At 43.0% G+C, this 17060-nt stretch overlaps 1 protein-coding gene across 3 annotated transcripts in view; it reads left to right on the top strand.

The window, feature by feature from the left end:
• CTXND1 (cortexin domain containing 1) overlaps positions 1-17060 on the top strand; it is a 45640-nt gene that overhangs the window by 15530 nt on the left and 13050 nt on the right. For all 3 annotated transcript variants that reach the window (XM_089782062.1, XM_025179570.3, XM_089782063.1), the window contains 2 exons: positions 12531-12567; positions 15034-15210. The gene's annotated coding sequence lies outside the window, so the exon portion shown is untranslated. The remainder of the gene's footprint in view (positions 1-12530; positions 12568-15033; positions 15211-17060) is intronic.

Below are 17060 nucleotides of genomic sequence, written 5' to 3' on the forward strand. Positions count from 1 at the left end.
TGTTAAGATGAGTTATGTGCCTGTATCATTTGTGCATGAATGGCTATCGAGATCACCCTCCTATGGAATTTGTGGTCTCTCTGTAGGCATTCTTGTACAAAGAAACCCATATTTTAAGACAAATCTAAATGAAACCAAACATAGCAACTGTTTACTAACGTTATTAGTTTTGTACAACCATCTGTTAACCTCTTGAGGGGACATAAAATTACTAAGGGCACACCTTCACGCACTGTGCTGGAGATCAACATGCTGGTGTTCAATTTAGTGGGCCTAGTATAGACCCACTAAATCGAACGTCAAGGGCAGCTCTGGCTGGCATCTGTACTCCTCACAGTCATGAAGAGTAAGGGAAGCTGATGGGAGCATTTGCTCCCATCAACCTCCTGCAGTGGGGACAGCCTCAAGCTTGGCTTAAGGTAAGCCCACTTTGCATACCTCAAGGCTTAAGCCAAGCTTCCAGGTCTAGTGTAGACCTGGCCTAAGAGAACTATATCAGAGATGTTATCCTTTACATTGCTAAATATGCACACACGGTAAAGAGCTGTCACACTCACCATCTCATGGCTGTGAGAACAGCATCAAAATCTAGACTGGTGTTTCTTGCTCTCACATTAGTACTCTTACAATGCATGGTGTGAATATGTAAAGGGCAATATCCTACTCCAAACAGCTTTGTTTAATCCAAAAATCAAACATGTATCAGTTCTCAGGAGTTTTAAAGGCTAGCTGTAAAAATGAAATGAATTTGGGCTTATAGAGTATTGGTTTTACTGAGTGGATAAAAAGATAGTTCTTCTGAAATTTGGCACTACAGTTTTTCAGTCAATTCCTGATTGAATGTAGCTGTCCTAATAATACTATATTATTTGTATAATAGTAATGCCTGGATCCACTGAGATCAGGAATCTGTGGTGTCAGGCACTAAACAAACGTATCATGAGACCATCCTAAATAGTTTATAATCTGTAGAGAGAAGGTGGAGGAAAACTAGAAGAAATGAAGGGCATTGTTTCTATTTATAGAGAGTGAACTTAGACACAGAGATATTGTTTTGCTCAGTTGCACAAGAGGACTGTGACAAAACTGGGATTAGTTCAAATCTCTTGAATCCAGGTCCAGCATGTCAGTCGCAAGATAGTAGAACAAATGATATGTAAAGTACCACAAACAAATCACTTTGCCTAAGGTGTTACACTGGTTAATAGCAATACACAGTATAATTGCATGACTAAAACGGAGCGAAGTTTATGTAAAGGAATAGTTTGTGTTTCTCTTTTAAATGGCAGTGGTTACACCAATAGTTCACATCTAAAATGCCATAAAATGATTATGGTTATTCCAGAACCATCTCTGATTTGTTATTAGCTCTGTTTAATTTCGCTCAGGAATTGTTACAGTAAAAGGGTAAAGGAAAAGGGAGAAAAATTTACCTCTGAAGTGGCATATCAGTGTTAAGTTGAACAGAAAAAAACCCTGATCATAAATCAACTATCCCTGATAACAGCACTGAGCACTTAGTTACAGAGCTCTGTGACTTTGTCCTCACCCACAACTACTTCTGTTTCAGAGACAATTTGTATCTTCAAGTTAGTGGCACACCCATGGGCAGCCACATGGCACCACAATATTCCAACATCTTTATGACTGACCTTGAACAACATTTTATCAGCTCCTGCCCTCTAACACCTTTACTTTACTTATGCTACATGGATGGCATCTTCATCATATCGACCCATAGAAAAGAGACTCTTGAAGAATTTCACAAGGATTTCAACAATTTCCATCCCACCATCAACCTCAGCCAGGACCAGTCCATGCAGGAAATCCACTTCCTGAACACGACAGTACAATTAAATAATGGACACATTTTCACCACCCTATACTGAAAACCCATTGACCGCTACACTTGCCTTCATGCTTCCAGCTTCCATCCCAAACATGTTTCTCAATCTATTGTATACAGCCAAGCCCTAAAATACAGCCAGATTTGCTTTGATCCCACAGACAGGGACAAACACCTACAGGATCTATATACAGCATTCCTAAAACTGAAATACCAACCTGGAGAAGTGAAAAAACAGATTGACAGAGCCAAAAAAGTACTCACACATGAACTACTTTAAGACAGACCCAAAAGAGAACATAAAATGTACACTAATTTACAAGGTAAATATAGAGCTTTTCACACATGGTATTTAACAAGATGATATCTAATTATGTTATACCATATTAGTATTTGTTGTGATTATTCTAAGTCAAGAGAGATAGACACTTTAAAATAAATTCAGCTTTTATTTTAAAAGTTAGCTAGTTGGTCCCTGTCTGTCATCAACAGCACATTGATTTTTTAACTTAGCACACATAGTGAGATTAAAGATTTAATGTGCACAAGCACAGAAGCCTGCATTTTAAACAAAGCTTAAGATTAAAACATGCAAGGTGCTGAGCAGGTTGGCCCTGACTCAATATGGGACTTAAGTGCACCCTTAAGTCCCAGGGATATCAGTAGGACTGAACCAAATGCCTAAGTACTTTACCCTGTAGGGATGGGCTTACATGTGTGCTTAAAGACTTTGCTGGATGGGAACCAAACTGTTCAGAATTTTCTGGTATAACCGAGCATCTAGTGAAGGCTGAGTTTATAATAATTCAGAGAAGGCTTTGAAAAAGTCAACCTGTGGAACTCCATGACAGAGGGTGGAGTTCAGAGGGAAGGGATAGCTCAGTGGCTTAAGCATTGGCCTCCTAAACCCTGGGTTGTGAACTCAATCCTTGAGGGGGCCATTTAAGAATCTAGGGCAAATCTGACAGGGAGGGTACCTGGTCCTGCCATGAGGGCAGGGGACTGGACTTGATGACATCTCAAGCTTCCTTCCAATTCTATGAGATATGTAATAATATAATATATGGAGATATACCTGTTGTAAACACCAGGGCTCAAAAAAGAGCTAAATAAATTCATGGAGATTAGAGCCATCAATGGCTATTGTGTAGGAATGGGGACCCTAGCCTCTGTTTGTCAGAGGCTGGAAATGGATGACAGGAGAGGGCTCACATGAGGATTACCTGTTCTGTTCACTCTCTCTGGGGCATCTAGCATAGGCTACTGGGTCGGATAGACCTTTGGTCTGACCCAGTATGGCCATTCCTTTTTTCCTAAATAAAATATCCCACAGCAACCTAACTTGTGACCACATATGAATACAATTTAGGTGTTGAACCTTTTGCCAACATAAGATTTGGCCAGGACATTCAGCCAAGGGCTAAATTGATTGTATTTCTTAATGTTTTACAATTAAAAAGTAACACACACCCAGAAATGCTACCAATTCAATTATGTGGGTTAAACCTGGCTTTCTGCATGAAGGTCACTCACCTTGAGCAGTAAAATTATTCATTCGTTACATCCAGGATTTATGCAGTCTTCAGAGAAAGTGGGATAAAATAGAGCTGGCAGTGCTATGATAATAATTGGGCTATTGTTTTCTATTCACATGGCGCCTTTCAACCCAAAGGACTTCAAAGCGCTTCATAATGCAGCTACCTCTGGAGTAGAGGGCAGAACCCAGCCCCCTGTATAGTAGTAAAGAGGAGTGATTTTGCTCTGAAACACTAGGGAAATTTTTCTATTTAAAAATGATGCCATGGGGTCTTTCATGTACATGCAGATCTAGATCATGCTTTCAAATGATGCAACAACATTTTGAAGACCCCAGTTAGCACCACAACTTTATTCAGAAATGTGTTTAGCCTTCTCTGAAGGCTAAGCCCGCAAAGTCAACCCTGCATTCATCTGGGAACTCAAACAGAGCTAATTTCACAATATCCTACCCACATAATGGTGACAGCACATGCAGTGTGGCTGGTCCCTGTAGGAGTATAGGCCTATTTTTACTTCTAATGGAGTTACTTCTTTACTTCATAGGGCAGGGGACTGTGCTTTTTTGTTGCTGAAGCTCTCAGATCAGCTATCCCCTCATGTCCTGTGGCTGGCTAAAGGGAGTCTATCACTTCAGCACTAAACTCTTAATGATAAAAGTCTTGACTAGAGACACACTTGAGTACAAGGCTGTTAGGCAGGAGAAAGAAGGTTGCCTTCCCAGAATTAATATGTTTTATAGTGCTGGGTTGTGGTTTTATGTGAATTGAGAGCCACTGTGGGACCTTATACCATCCTCCTTTTCTACTTGAGTGACTGTAGCATTCAGAATTACCATTCATCTATGCAACTGAAATATTTTCCACATGGGATGGACAAATCATGGGGTTTCTTAGCTAAATCCCAGTAAATCTAAGTCTCAAATCTTGGTACAAATATTGTAACTCAACTGTGAGCTCCTGCAGACAGATGTCAGTGCTTGCATTCCCTAAACTACATTGATGCAAATGTCCGAATTAGTTCTCTCTTACAGATACTCCTCTTTTTTATGTAACAAATGAGTATAGACATACTTTTATTAAGTGCTCTGGAATAGCATCACGGGTTTTTCAACGGAGAGTTCTGTATTCATTGGAAAACACCTTTTTTATATTGTCGCTTGTAGGGCTGGATTACCCAATAGGCAGACTAAGCAGATGCTTAGGGCACCAGCAAAGCAGGGGCACAAAAAAAAAGGTTTTACGGTATAGTATTGTTTTTATTTCGAATTACATATGGTGGGGAGGGGGAAGGCACCATAATCTTTTCAGTGCTCAGGGCTTCTAAAGTTCTTAATCCAGCCCTGGTCACTTGACAAATAGCTATGCATAAGCCTGCTGTAATTCCCCATTAAACTGCTAATAGAGCATTCATAGTTATATATAACAAACATTGCAAATGCTATAATTAGCATCCAATGTAGCTAGAAAACCATGCAGTATAGAAATATTGAATACTGTCAGGAAGTTACACCATTGATTCAGAGGACCAAAGAGATAACGAAACTGTTTAAAGAAGCCTTCCTACCCACTTTTTTAAAACTCAATTGAGATTTTTGCATTTTCATCAGATTGTTACAGAACAGTCTAAACAGTTGCAGCCCATGCTAAAATGTCCCATTTTAAATTTAACTTAAGAGTTTTTCCAGCGCTTTCCAATCAAACCAAATATTTTATATCATCAGTAGGGATGAAATAGTGTAGTCAATTAGCTGATTAACTGATAAGCAAAAGCTTATAGGTTAATGGTATAGACTACATGCATTTCCCACCTCCTCCTCTGGCTCAGTCCTGGCTTGTGATGGGTTCAGTAGCTCAGACCCGCATCTCCAGATGGTGCTGCTGCCACCCTGCACTGGTGCCTCTATCAGAGGCAGCAGCACATGGTGACAGGCAGCTCTTCATGAGGGAAGCTGGTTTTTAAATTCCAGCACAGAGTAGTAGGGGGTTCCTCAGGAGTGAGGCCGGAGTGCACTGGCTGCCAGCCCCGCCCCCAGGAACTATAGAATAGTTCCAATAAGAATTCATGAGGTTACCTGACTATTCAATTAACTGATATTTAACATCCCTAATAGTAACCCATCACTATAGCAGCAGAGTACTTTCAATGCAAAAATCAATAGCAAAAGCAAAATCTCTAGTGGACTTCACTAGAGACGCTGGTACTTCTCCATTTATGAGGCTAGAATGCTGTTTGAGTAAGGTTTTTGGGGGGCATGGGAGAACAATTGCTTTTTGTTTCCTTTTTGGGGAGAGGTGTTGTGAAGAGTTTGGGAAGGGACTTTCATATTGTAAGCTACTTCTAGCTGTGTTGTAAGTTTACAATAAAGTGTGTAGTAGCTTGCCCTAATGACAAATTATGGGCAAAATAAATTCCTATACACCCATTGTATACATCCATTTTGCTTAACCTGCTTTTGAAGTGTGAAATGTGATTTTTCTTACTTCAAAAAGGGTATGTCTACACTTGCACCCACTTTCGAGAGAGGGATGCAAATGTATACATTCGAAATTGCATATGAAGACAGGACTTAAATATCCCACGCTTCATTTGCATATTCACACTATTTCAAAAAAAGGAACGCTGTCTAGACGCAGCTATTTCAAAAGAAAACCTTTCTTCCAAAATAATCGGTAAACCTCATTGTAGGAGGAATAAGGGTTATTTCAGAAGAAGGGGTTTCTTTTGAAATAACCATATCTAGACAGTGTTTCTTTTCTACAATGGGGAAAAACAGCACCTCAGGGGGTATTATGAAGATAAATACATTAAAGTTTGTGAGGTGCTGAGCAACTATGGTGATATGGTCCAGAGATGGCCACTGATGGGGTCAGAAAGGGCAGTTTCCTTGGGCCCTTGTAATTTAAAAGAGGCCAGGGTCCCAGGCCCTTTAAATTGCCACCAGAACCCCACATGACATGGTCCAGGTGACCCTGAAGGCTGGTTGGGGTGGTGCTGAGGGCTGGGGCTTCCCCTAACCCCCCTCCACCCAAGGCGCTGGCCCACAGATTGCCCAGGGCCTGGCAAAATCACCAGCGTTGTGGCCAGATAAATACCTTCTATGTATAGATATCCACTGAACAGACAGTGCCAGAAGTTTCTCCTACAGGTTCTATGCTGTTCTAGGCAAACCTCTCTAGAGGTCAGGCAGAGAGATTCCATTCAGAACTCTAGCAGTAGCAAAGAGATCTTCCTCTAGGTTACAGAGGAGCAGTCAACTAGGGATTTAAAATCCCATTTAATTAGTTAATGTGGGCTGCAAGTTGGCAGCCTCATGCGGGGCGGGGGGGGAGGCGCTGGAACGGAAGTATGCCAACTCCCAGGCGGTTTAGGCTCCTGGGCTGGGAGCCGGCAGCCATTCCCCTGCTTCCACTTCTGCACCGTGCAAACCTACAGATTCCCATGTCCACGAGCCTGCACGGGAGCTGGCAGCCCTCACTCTCCCACGTGCTAGGCTGCAGATTCCCAGCCAGCTCTGCTCCTTAGAAACCATTAGCTGTTACCCGCTCACATCTCTACAGTGAACCCCTTTTACCTGCTTCCAAAATAACTGTCAATGCACAGTTCCATTTTATGAACACTGGGCTTGATCCCAGGAACAAAACTATATGAAATTAGCTTCATTCCAGGACACTGGAAATCCCATATAGACAGAAAAAATATTTGTCTCTGCTAAGAACAGCCTTCTGAAAAAAGTAGGATCTGACTCAGCAGTGAGCCTCTATGCTCAGCCACAGATACGCTTTCATAAGACACAGTGTTCACTCTACTCAGGATTCCCCAGGCAGCTGTAAGGCCCGAGAGCACCACTGACTGTGCATATCAGCCACAGGGATTACTGACCCTGGCAAGATGATATAAGTGAGTTTGTTGATACAGACTACTTGCTATTGAGCAATTTGACATACTAGCCACACTTGTATTTGATTATTGTTGAAGTAAAAACAAGTATTTCTACAAATCAGTGCTAAGAATACATTGTGGCTACATTTTGAGGCAAGATCAAGCGTCTTCTGGTTTTATGGTCTTATTTCTACATAGTGTAACACAAGGTACATCTACACTGCATGGCTATTTCGGGATAGCTACCCCTCAGCTACACAAGCCGCCTGTTATTTTGAAATATTTTTTGAAATAATGGGTGCGCTATTTTGCCATCCTGGTAAACCTTGTTGCACGAGGAGTAAAGGATGACTTGAAATAGTGTGTTATTTTGAACTTTGGTGCTGTGTAGACATGTCAAGTTTCAAAATACAGGCAGTCCCCGGGTTACGTACAAGATAGGGACTGTAGATTTGTTCTTAAATTGAATTTGTATGTAAGTCGGAACTGGTACATATTGTAGGGGAAACTGTAGCCAAACATTTCTCCAGAGCTCAGTTTTATTCTCCCACACCTCACTTCTCTCAGTCCTTTACTCTTAAGCTGAGGTTTCTGCTGAGAAAAGCCGCTCTGCGTCTCCCTGGTCTGCTGGGGGGAGGGGGGGAGGGAGGGGGGAGATGGCTTCGCGTCTCCCTGGTCTTCTGGGGGGAAGCAGCTAGTGCGGGGTTGCCTCACCCCGTTTGTAAGTAGGGATCCAATGTAAGTCGGATCCATGTAACCCAGGGACTGCCTGTAAGGTATTTCAAAATTGCAAATTGCGTATCTTATTTCAAGTTTAGGGTGCTGTGTAAATGCACTCTCAGACTATACATGCCCCTGTTTTGGGCAAGCACAACTCTCATTTGCATGCACAGTTCAGAGGGATGGTTATCTAGCTACCTGATCTGGGCACACAAATAAGTGTTGCATCCATAGAACAGCTGTATACTGATGTAGGCATAGACCATTGTTTGAGGAAAAATGAAGGTCAGGACTCAAAATCTGACCTGCGCTGATGAAGCCACTAAAAGGCACCATATGATAACATCGCAGGTGGTCGGTCTGGTTCACATGCTGTGTGCAGTAAGCTCCTGCGGCTCAGCTATTAAAAGAGCTTAAAACACTTTACTGTGCATGATTTGTTTCCTCAGGACTCTAAAAGTGACATGTCTATTCATGAAACCGAGTAAGCAAGCTAGTTTTGCCTGACTATTTTAAAGGCCTGTCTTTACTACAGTTCACTTGAGCATCGCCTCTAACTCAAGTCCATATCCTAGTCCCATACCAAAACCTTCTCCTCAAGTGTATTAGGCTATGTCTAGACTGCAACGTTTTTTTGGTATCCCAGAAAAGCAATGCCACATCCAAAGAACATGTCCGCTTTTCCAAAAAAAATTCAGAAAAGCAGATGCACTCTTTTGCCATCCCTGTAAACCTTGTTCTATGATGCATAAAGGATGTGTCGAAAAAGCAGGTTTCTTCCAAAATTTGGGGCCATGTAGACGCGCCATTGCAAAAAAGCCTCTTTCGAAAGACCATCCAGTTTTACTCTGCAGTCTAGACATAGCCTTAGTGTTTCCAATTCAAGTTGGCTGGCCCATCAGTGATACAGGCTACAGCTCCAGTCAGCACAACTCATCAGCAGGTAAGAATGCTCTGTGTAGCTGGAGATTTATGCCTCAATGAGGCAGCTCTCAACCAAACTAAGCTGACTTGAGAGGCATTCACCTGAGTGTAAATAATTCAAGTTAGCTCTGTAGTGAAGATATGCTGTATGGGTCTGGGTAATACTTTGCTGTGTCATAATCCAGTCAGTTTGCTGGAGAAGTTTTATGTATTAAAGATCCATTTGCTGGTAGAAAATAATATGGGATAGGAGTTCACTGGATATCAGTGGGAAATGTAATGCAAATATAAGCATAAAGTACTCAGCAGGAGTTGGAAAGTTTCAAGTATGAGACGGCCAAGTTTTCTTTCTGTTCTTTTTATAGCCTGTCTAGTCTGTTTTGTTTAAAAATATATATATATATATGGGAAAAGGGATTTCCAGAAAGAAACTGATCAGAGTTTCTTCACCATCTATAATGGCTAAACATACTGCATGTTCAAACAGTTATGACTAATAATCAAACAATGTTATGATATTGATGGGGATAGGGAGAAGACCTTAGTGATTCATGTGTCTGGTCCACTAATATTCTGCACTCCCCTATTATTAATTTTTTGAATAAGACACATCATTTTAGAAATCAGCATAAAGAATGTTCTAATGCAAGGAAAGACCAAAGCTGATAATCATGAAGTTAGAGCGAAAGTGACACCTGAATGGTAACAACCTAGGGACTGGCCCGACATTGTATCATGTAATTTAGAGATTTTTAAAAAGAGTTTATGAAGTTTTATCATGGACAGTGGCAGGGGAGGAAGGAGGGAAGAATGCAAAGTGTCCAGAGAAAAACTTGTATGGGTTTACGTGTTGGGACTGGGTTATAGCCTGAAACCCCGATTGTTTGGAATTGTTGCCTTTTAAATTGGTACTGTTGGTTACTCATGGACTTATGGGTTTTTCTTTAGGCAGATCGTTTGGTTGTGGAGGCCTTGTATTAGTGCATCACATTAATTAAAACTAAGGCAAAAGACATTTCAGCAGACTTTGAAAAACTGTGTTGTAAAATGACCCAATTCTATTTTGCAACTAATACAAAAACAACAAATAGCGAAAGGCTTCTAGGAGTCTAGCTGGTATAGCTATTGACTGGATACATTTGAGGAATGTCCATGTCATTCAGCCTATTGGTTTTATATGGATAGGCTAGATGACTGCAGTAGTCCCTTCTAACCTTAATCTGACCTCCTGTTTAACACAGGCCATAGCAGCTTGGGGCCAGGTGAGAAGCACCTCTTCATAGCCACTGCAGCTCCAGGGTACCTGGGGTGTGGGAGGCTCAAGGCTGGGGCAGTCCCAGACATCCTCCTCCTACCAATAGAGATTAGATTGGCCCCCACCAAATCCCCCCCCCCATGCAACTATCCTGCAATTGCATTAACCCAATGTGTGAGACATTAACTCAGGGGAGGAGGGGGAGGGCGGAGAGGCTGGAGGAAGTGCTCCCTCTAAGCGTTTCCTCCCATGAGCAGAATGAATTTTGTGTTGTGCACCAGTACTGAGTTCATGTGACTTGTTTGGATGTGCCTCTACCCTTTCCCTCTGCTGCCATGTCTCTTCCCCTTGCTCCATCAGCTCCCCTGGTACCTGCTGCCCCCAACCTTCACCCTCCACTGCTGTCCTGACTCCTGCCCTTCTCACTGCCCTCAGCCTTCCTGAGACCTGCCTCCCTCCACCAGCCCTTCTCTCCCCCCTGTGCCCACTTCTCCAGTAGCCCTACTCTGATCATGTGAGCTACCCCTCCTCATCCCTTCTCCTAACACCAACCTCTAAGCACCTCCCCTGCCTCTCTCCTCTGGTGCTGGTCCCTCCCCTGCAGGTGTCTGCCCTTCTGCTTCACCCCCAGAATCCCCTGGCACCTGCACTTTCCCTTAGCCCTGTACCCTCCTGGTGCCTCCCTCTTCCTTACTGCCCCTGCTCCTGCCCACTTTGCCCTCTTTTTCCCTGATGCCCACCCCCTCACCACTCTCTGTCCCTGTTCCCCTCATGCCCCTGTGCCCTCACATATGACTTGCTCCAACCCCACCTCTCTCATGCCACCCCTTCTTTCAAGCCTTCTCCTCAGCACCTCCCCCTTCCCCCTCTAGCCCCCAATGCCTTTCCCCTCTCCTTTCCTCTCCCAGTGTCACCCTGTCCCCCCTCCCACTGACACCTCCCCTCCTGCCCTTTTCCTCATTGTCTCCACTTGCCCCCCACCCCGGCATTAGTCTCTCCTCCACCCCTCTCCCTTGGTGCATTCCCCTTTCTTCTCCTGACCTGCCCCCCTCCCATCAGCACAAGCACCTTCCTCTCCCATCCCTTCGCCCTATTTTCTCCTCCCCTCGCCTCTCCTACCTTCTGCCTTCCCATTTGCAGGACTGGAGTCTGCAATTGGGCCCCAGAAGTCCCTGCAACCCAGGCTCCAGACCACGTGCCAGAGTTGGAGCCGAGCCGCTCAGCGTCTGCAGCCCCTGCCCATCACAACATGATCGGTCCCGCCTCTATCGAGGCTCTGCTCCCCCAGCTCTCCTCAGTGCATCTCCTTCCAAGCCACAGCTTTGCTGTTTTTAAAAACGGTGCTGCAACGCCAAGCCACGCATAACCCCGCTCCCTCCAGTCCCCAGTGCAGCCCCAGCTCCTCCTGACGCTGCCGCCTGGGTTGACAGCTTCCCTTCTCCAGCCAGGGTCAGCTTGCCGGCCTCCTCACTGGAGTCCCCTTGGCCCGGTGGGATCTTTTGGCAGGGCCGTTAGTGCCAGCAGCGCCCCTACTGGCTCCGGTGCAGAGCACACGTGTATGCTTCCCCTCCGTCCCAGGCTGGCAGAGTGGTGCCCCAGAAAATGTGGTGCCGTATATGACTGCATACTCCGCGCATGCCTAAGGACGGCCCTGCTGCTGAGCGGTGCAGTAGTCAGCTGAGCGCCAGGGCGGGAGGCAACAGTGCTGCCCAGAGGGAACAGCCAGCGTTTCAATATTACAGAGTCACAGACATTGGGCTACTATATATATATATATATATATATATATATATATATATGATAGCAAGGTTTTTCATACAGAATTTACAAATGGGAAACAGAAGAGGGTTTTACTGATGAAAGTTTATAAGTTTATGCCCTAATAAATCTATTAGTCTCGAAGGTGCCACAGGATGACTCATTGTTTTTGCACATACAGACTAACACGGCTACCCCCTGAGAACTAAAAGGGATAGGAATGTAGGTGTCCAAAGCTCTTTTTTCTTTCAAAGAAAAAAAAATCTACACAAATGTAGGACCTCTTCCCTGAGCGAGCCCTTTACTCAAACCATTAGCCTCTACCATCTTTCACCAGCTCTTTCTTACCCAGCAAGAAAAAATTTGCAATCGGATAGGTTATATACATGTAGAGTCAGAGCAAGAGTGGTGATTTATTCTTAAATAAATATCAGATTCCTTCACCCCAGCCAGCACTGATAAGTAAATGCAATGCAGTTCCCTTTCACAGAAAAAGGATTTTCATGTAGAAAAAAAATAAGTAGTCTGCTCATAAAATATACCTTGCATTTCTGTAAAAATATTTGAAGTATGTAAGAAAAACCACAGATCTTGCCTTTTCTTTTCCAGCTTTGCCAGCAGTGAGAAGTTTCCACACAGGAGAACTGTAAGCAGAACTAACACTGATTAATTGATAAAATGTCACAATGAGGACAACCAATTCTTGCCTCATTCTGTAAAGTTTAAATAGCACACAGCAATGGTTTTCAAACCTCATTTGCAGCTACCAACACAATTTCATATGCAGGTGCTGACCCCTTTGGAAATCTTAGGCCACAGGTTGAAAACTCCTGGCATTAACTCGGATTCACACAGTATTTACAAGCCTTGGTTTAAAGGCCAAATCCATGTATTTTTAGGATTTCTGAATTGCCATTCAATGTGTTTAAAAGCTAAGTGTACATTGAAGGTATCAGCCTCCCTTTCTTCAAAACATGTATTCTGCACTGAGGATTGTCTAGATCTCATTAGGGGATGGTTATTCAGATCTGTCTAATTTCTAGGTATCATTTCTATTATTTTGTGTTTTGATAGTGCCACACACAAGAGGCTCTCAAAGTCCTTTACAAACACACAGGAGTTAAGCCTTACAAGCTGGTTAAGTATTGACAACATTAAAAAAAAGCAACAACATCCAGTATTACTGTAGAAACATTGTCACATTCATGCAGGAAAGAGAACACTGCAGTCCCCCGTTCTGACCTGTGCAAGAGACTAGTCTCTTCTTCTTTGGGCTGGAAGGGACTGGTGTGTTGCCATTGCTCATCAACAAGCCCTGGATTGGTAGATCCTGGATTGCACTTAAATTCATAAAGTATTTTTGTGCTTAAAAAGGTTGGACACACTGCTCTGCTTTGCTGTATGCTACAAGTACACAAAAGTAATCGGGATTACAGGGTGTCTGTGCTAATAAAAAAAGACATTATTTCCTCTTGAAAGAATTTTAAGCATAAAAGAACAATTAGGGGTGGGTTTTTTTTAAATGGAGGCAACATTTAAAGTATTGATTTCTAGACACAGAAAAGTTCATCTGTCTGGATCTACCCACAGTTTTTTATTTTGATTAAATAACCATCTCTGATTATAAAGATGAATTATTAGAAATATTATAGTCTGATTATATGTCCAGACTCTCATTTTATAGCACTGCAGACTGGATTAGTGGTGAATTCATTTGATACGCACCTGGGGACAAAACTGGGAAAAAGGCGAAATATTTGAGCAAATTTTAAACAGGTATTAGCTGATGAGATTACAGTCATTTAAAGTTCAGGGTCAACATCTACTGAGGTTTAGCATCTACTGAGGATCTGAGTTTGAGTGTTTAGTCCAGCCTTAATTCTATGGCCCAGCAGAGGTTAAAAGCATTAAAAGGAGGTAATATGCTGTGCCCCTAGGCATAGGGGGAAATTGCGATACACATGAGAAACCCCTTTGAGTGGTTGGTGGCATTGATGCACTATGGTGAAGCTGCATTTAGTCTTCTTTGATTGATAGCATGGGAGCCTTATGGGGAGAAACATTTCCTGAACTGGGACAAACCATCTAAACTGTCACATACCCCACCAAAAAAAAATCTGAAAGAAATAGCTCACCAATTTTTTTAAAAATAACTTCAACATTTTGTACTGTAATTGGCTTCAATTTTGAAACAGTTTTTTTTTTTAACCATAAAACTGGATTTTTTTGTTGAGAGAAAACATTGAAATGAAACAATTTCCAACTTTTTAAAAAATTGAGTCAAATTTACAGAAGCCAACCTTTTTAGGCAAGATTCATTTCCACAAATTGATGTTTTCCAATGAAAAATGTTTTGTTGAGGGCAGAGTAGGGAGAGATTTCCAGCTCTAGAAGCCAGCTGAAGAAATGGGGAAGATTCCAGAGACCTAGGGTACATCTAGACTACATGCCTCTGTCGCCAGAGGTATGTAGATTAGGCTACCAGGCATAGGAAAATGAAGCGGCGATTTAAATAATCGCCGCTTCATTTAAATTTACATGGCTGCCAGCTAATCAGCTCTTTGTCGGCTCAGCACTGTAGTCTGGACGCGCGGGTGTCGACATCAAAGGCATTTGTTGACCACCCAGGTATACCTCATCCCAGGAGGCATACCTGGGTGGTCGACAAATGCCTTTGATGTCGACACCCGCGTGTCCAGACTACAGCGCTGAGCCGACAAACAGCTGATCAGCTGTTTGTCGGCTTAGCGTGGCAGCCATGTAAATTTAAATGAAGCGGCAATTATTTAAATCGCTGCTTCATTTTCCTATGGCGACAGAGGCATGTAGTCTAGACGTACCTTAAATCCTAACTGACTTATCTTTCACTGTGGATGAAACACTGTTTACACAAACACCAAGAATTTCAGATTTAAATAGAATCCCTAGTTTTTTACCATGGATGTTCTTCTGAGGAAAAGTTTGATACGAATAAAAATGGAGTTTCTCCTCTAAATCAGAGAGATCCAGACCAAATGTCCCCTCAGTCTCTTGCTACAGAGAGTCTCTGCAGTTTAAAAGGAAATCGGTAACATTCACTGTGCATGTGCAAAGGAGACTTTTTTTTTTCCAGGATACCTACGTGACAATAGAACTGCTTCCAGGTCAATGTGGAAGTGAATCTGATTAGCGTCTATATGGAAATAAAGCCATTGTGAGCACCACTGAAACTTTAGGTACAGTTACAACTGGGACTTAAACCCCTGTTAACGGAATGCTAACATATGCTTAAGAGCCTCACATCTGGAAGGTATGGATGAAATTGTATTTATGAAATCCAATGTGGTTTCCCTTTCTTCCCCTCCCTGAACACTGTCTATGTTTTATGACAAGAAATAAGAGTAAATTTTCTATTAAACAGGAAAGGGAGCCAGTTAGGAAATGTGTCTGTAATGACAGCTGGGAGTTTGGGAGATGAGCATTGTGCATGCACCCTCTATGACAGATTGCTTCTGTGGCTTGGGAATTGGTGCAAAAGGGGTCTTTCCCCGGACCTGAATTGGTTTGCATATAATTGTGGATTCTCTTAAGCAGAGTTACGTAGCCTTTTGATCAGAAATAAGTGACATTGCCCTTTTCCAGCCGAGGGCTGAGCAAACCACCTTCATCTTCACCAAAAACAAGTACAAAAGTACGTTTTAATACATGCTATTTCATCCAAAACAGATCGACCAGAACTTCCAAGTCAAGGGCTCTAAAAGCTCTGAAGAAGGCAGGGCTAATTCTGCATACGCAGGCCTTCCAGCAGAGGGGTAAAGGTAAAGGTTCCTCAGGGCCCGTCAATTCAAAGAGGTCTGGGGCTCCAGCTGCCATAGCAGCAGCAACAGCCACAGCCCCAGACTCTATAAATCACTGCCAGAGCGCTACATTGCATACTCCGGGTAGCACTGAGGGTTGAGTGCCTCCACTCCTTCCTCCTGAGGCTCTGCCCCTTCTAGGAGCAGAGAGCCAGGGCCTGCCCACCTTGCCCAGGGAGGCGATCGGCTCCTGGCACATACTGTTATCAGTCATGTAGCTATAGAATCTTAGGTTACTATACTGTGGGTTTCATTCCCCTCGCTGAGGCCTGTGTGTATTCAGGGAAACTCCACTGGTGTCCATAAATAGGGTTGCCAGGAGTCTGGTTTTCGCTCAGACAGTCCATTATTTCTGGCCCCTGTCCGATAAAAATCATAGAATACTAGGACTGGAAGGGACTTTGAAATGTCATCGAGTCCAGTCCCCTGCCCACATGGCAGGACCCAGTACTGTCTAGACCATCTCTGATAGACATTTATCTAACCTACTCTTAAATAGCTCCAGTGATGGAGATTCCACAACCACCCTTGGCAATTTATTTCAGTGTTTAACCACCCTGACCATTAGAAACTTTTTCCTAATGTTCAACCTAAACCTCCCTTGCTGCAGTTTAAGCCCATTGCTTCTTGTTCTATCTTCAGAGGCCAGGAAGAACAAGTTTTCTCCCTCCCCTGTGACACCCTTTGAGATACCTAAAAGCCTGGACATGTATTTTGGTCTCCTGGGTTTTTTGGATTATTTTGCTCAACAACTTTTGTCTCTTGGTTGTTGATTGAGCAAAAAACACCCACACACCAAAAAAAAAAAATCCCAACAACAAAAAAACAAGTTTTTTCCCTGCCATGTTGGGGATTTTTGGTGAAAGCATCTGGCAAGCCTATCCGTAAAGCTACACACTAGAGTAAGAACAGTAAAGAGAAGATTCTGACCTTGCATCTAGTCTCAATCTTTATATTTTAACTCTTAAGTGTCACCCAGCCCTTCTCCTTGCTTCATTAAAAGAAAATATAGGTGCTTTGTGATAGCCTAGACAGACAGAACTACATGTCCAAGCATCCATAGTTCACATATCTCCTTGAGCCTAACAGACTCTCCAGCCTCTCTCAGTGATGAGCAGAGTCTAGGAACACTGAGACAGCACAATGAAAAATCCTATATACTCCACTTGACATGAGGGCCAGGCAAGCCCAGCAGGCAACAGGATGAAAACAGATGATTTCTTCCTTGCTGCAGCAATTTGAGAGCTATTTATTAAATGAAAGAAATTAAGAATAAAAATAAAACAGCTGAAAGAAACCCATA

Source organism: Pelodiscus sinensis, chromosome 14 (genome assembly GCF_052426305.1).
Source record: "Pelodiscus sinensis isolate ZL-2025 chromosome 14, ASM5242630v1, whole genome shotgun sequence".
Lineage (NCBI taxonomy): Eukaryota > Metazoa > Chordata > Testudines > Trionychidae > Pelodiscus > Pelodiscus sinensis.